We start from the raw sequence: 3,733 nt of genomic DNA, 5'->3' as shown, positions 1-3,733 counted from the left end.
GCTTTCGTAGGTGGAGACTCTGTGATTCTGTAGTGTTTATTGAGAGTCCATACTATCCTGGGGCCAGGCTCTTTGGAGGATCTGAAAGAAATTGGATCAGCTCGTGATTTTCCCATTGTGAAACCAAACCAAACCAATGTTAGCAAAAGTGGGATGTATTGATTTATGTTACTGAACGGTCCAGAGGTAACTTACTTCAGGTATGGCTTGATCGAGGATTTGATGGATGCCACCAGCACCCGTGATCTGCTCTGTTTCCTCTGGATGGGCTTCACGGTTACACGCAGTGGTTGTTCCCTGCCTGTACCTCCCCGACCCCATCCAAATCCCTGGAACTTCCAGCAAGCTGTCCCCGCCTACACTTCCCCTCCCCCTCAGATGCAGCTGTTCTACTCAAAGCCTTGCCTTTTCCCACAACCACACCCATCCCAGAAGAGACGCTCTGTGTCCCAGCATTCCTATCCAGAGTCCTGATACCTACTCTGGACCAATGCGGTCACGTATGTCCTCCCTTCCAGATGAAGGTGATCAGGCCGATCCCCGGATCTGAGTGTGCAGCCAACCCCAGCTCCTCCAACTGCCTGGCTGGGAGTGGGGAGATGGATGCTGGCAGTTCGTGTGTGTTGGGTGGGGAGAAGGGGGTGCCGGTCCTCAAGTATCTTATGCGGAAAGCAGATTTATACTTAGGATGCAGATAACTCAACTCTGATGATCCTTCCTTGTGGAATTCAGGAAAGGGAAAAGCTCCGTATGAGCACATGGGTCAGGGAGGGCTTCTTGGAAGAGGCAGAACTTGGATGTGGAGGAAAATTTACACAGGAAGAAGCCTGGGGGTAGGGTAGACAAGGACCCTTCTATGTGTGGTTCACAACCCTGCAGCTTCTCCTGGCCCTGGAACTACATGGCAGTTCGAATAGGTCGGAATTGCAGAAACAAAAGAGAAACCCTCCACTGGCTTTAGGCCCACCCTCTGTCCCAAATTCATAGGTGAATTCCTCACCCCCAGTATCTCAGAACGTGACAGTATTTGGAGAAAGGGTCTTCAGAAAGGTAATTAAGTTGAAATGAGGCCATATGGGTGGGCCCTAATCCAATCTGATTGGTGTCCTTATAAAAAGAGGTTAGGACACAGCGAGAAGGTGGCCTTCTACAAGCCAAGAAGAGAGAGGCCTCAGGAGGAATCAAGCCTGCTGACAGCTTGATCTCAGACTTCTAGCCTCTGGAATTGTGAGAAAATAAAATTCTGTTGTTTAAGCCACTGAATCTGTGATACTTTGTTATGACATCCCTAGCAGATTAATAATATAACTGGTTGCAAAACCTACCAGAAACCCCACCTTTCCTTGCCTCTTCCTGGGGAGCTAGTTCTGTCCACCCCCCAGCCTGGCTATGCTCTCAATATGGTGCCATCCCGGGGGCTCTCTCCCATCCCCCTTTTACCCTGTAGCTGGTACCCTAACTGCAGGGGCTTCCTCAGCAAAGACCTCTTGGGCACTGCAAAGTCATCTTAATTCTGAAGTTCCTTTTTTTTTTTTTTTTTGCCCGAAGTTCCTTTTGGTCACTTGCTCCGAACTGTCTGTGAGAGTTAAACCTCGCCCTTTCCCCACAGTATATACTTTTGCCGAAGATGAAGCCAGATTCAGCTGTTTTTCTTGCAATAGGAGATGGAATTTTCCCCGATGTAAAAATAATGGTGCCCAATTCTTGTGGGAGGCGGACAGGGCTGGTGCTGGCACTGCAGGCCTTCCTTTCCTTCAGAAATAGCCCCACAATGGCCTCATTTTCTAAAACTTGCAATTCAGCGAGTACTTAGCCTTTAGCAAGAAGAATCCACTCTGCTAAAGTTGAAAAGAGAGAGGTCCATTTGTCAACAGAGGCAGCCACTCAAGTAGTGGGAATTGCAGAGTTCCCCCAGTGCTTGTCCACGGCCTTGGGGTTAAGGGGCTGAGACTCCAACAGACTCAGGTACACGCAGGCCTTGGCTTTCCCTACACCAGAACAAAGCAGGGTACAGGGGAGGGGAGGGGAGGTGGTGTTGGCAAACAGCTGGTTTGGAGCCTGGGCCCTTGTGGGAGGGGCAGGGGAGGAGCCTGAGAAGCCAGGGATATCAGGAAGGAATTGGGGACATGCAAGGAAAGGCATGGTGGGAAGAAGGGCATTTTCTCGTCCAAAGACCCTGGTTGTGAGCAGGTCTTAATAGACTTGACCCTGACATTCAAGCCCTGACCCCCTCCCCCAAAGATCTCAGATTGGGCTTCACGCTGACATCTCTCACATGAAAAACCAACAGAGGAGGCCTAGGCTGCTTTTTGCCTCCATCCTGGAAGAAGCTGGATCTCTGAGCACTCATTTTTTAGCGGAGTCCCGAAAGCTATACAAATCAGCCTGTTGGAGGCGGGGCAGGGGACGAAAAGAGAGGTGAGGGCTTATGGGTGGGGGCGATTGTTAGTTGCTCTCTTTGCAATGGGAACCGGAAAGATAATCTTCCTGCAGCATTTAGGGCTCCAATTAGAATCTTCCTTCTCTGACAAGGGTTTTCCTTCCATTGTTGTGTGGTCTTGCCCGCCCCCCAACCTGGGCTCCTGGGGGTGGGGCAGTATCAGTGTGGGACATATACCAAAGGCTCAAGAGTCTGAGGGGACGATCAGGGGGAGAATCCAGGGGAGCGGAGGAGGCTGCAGGTCTCTGAGAGACATCTTTGAGATGTGGGCGCTCCTACCCTTCCTAGAGGGGTACAGAGCCCATGAGCAAGCCTGGTAGCCAGATGAGCTCCAGCCCGTTCCCACTCCCCAGGGTTACTACGCCTCCGCTGTCTGCACGGTCCCAAAGAGCCCATTCAGACCCCACTGCTCCTCCCTCCTCCCGCTTCCCTCCTTCCCCCTGACCCCACCACGAGCTGCCTGGCCTGGTCCTGCCACTTCCTCGTTTACCCTGCAGTCTGATGAAGGGAGAGTGCTGCAGGCCCCAGGAATAAATCTCCTGGCAAATTAGCTGCAGGATTTGAAATCTGTTTTTATTCTGCCCATTATAAATTATTGTTATTTCTGTTGTTCACCATCAACTCATTTCCTTGATCAACTCTCGGAAACAAAGGCTCCTCAACGCAATTCCCATGGAGGGGCTCCCAAGGCCACCACCATGCCCCACTCTGAAGTACCCCCTCAAACCCAGGGCTGGAGATGGGGAGCCCTTCGGGGCCTTGGGCCAGGTCTGTTCTCTGCAGGTTTCACAAGATGGCCTCTGCTTTCTTACACATGTATAGAACCATGGCCACCCAGGTCAAGATACAGGCCCTTTCCAGCACCCACCCCAGAAGCTCCCTTGTGTCCCCTCCCAATTGCTGTGCCCTTCCCAGTTACTGTCCCCCCAAAGGTAACCATTACTCTGACTTTCAGTAGCACACACTTGACTTGTCTGTTTTTGAACCTCGAATAAATAGAATCATACGATATGTATTCTTATATGTGTGACTTCTTTGGTCCAACATTGTCTGGAATATTCACCTGTTGTCGCATGTAGCAGTAATTTGTTGTTTTTCAATGCTGTGTAGCATCCCACTGTATGAATATATCATGATTAGTGTATCTGTTCTCCTCTTGGTAGGCATTGGCGTTGTTTCCAGTATTAGGATGTTATGAAGAAAACCACTATGCACATTTGTGTGTATGGCTTTTGGTAGACACAAGCTCTCATTTCTCTTGGCTATATATATACCTGGAAATGAAATTGCTGG

Source organism: Cynocephalus volans, chromosome X (genome assembly GCF_027409185.1).
Source record: "Cynocephalus volans isolate mCynVol1 chromosome X, mCynVol1.pri, whole genome shotgun sequence".
NCBI lineage: Eukaryota > Metazoa > Chordata > Mammalia > Dermoptera > Cynocephalidae > Cynocephalus > Cynocephalus volans.
The sequence above is the reverse complement of the archived record's forward strand: the minus strand, read 5'-3'. Positions refer to the sequence as shown.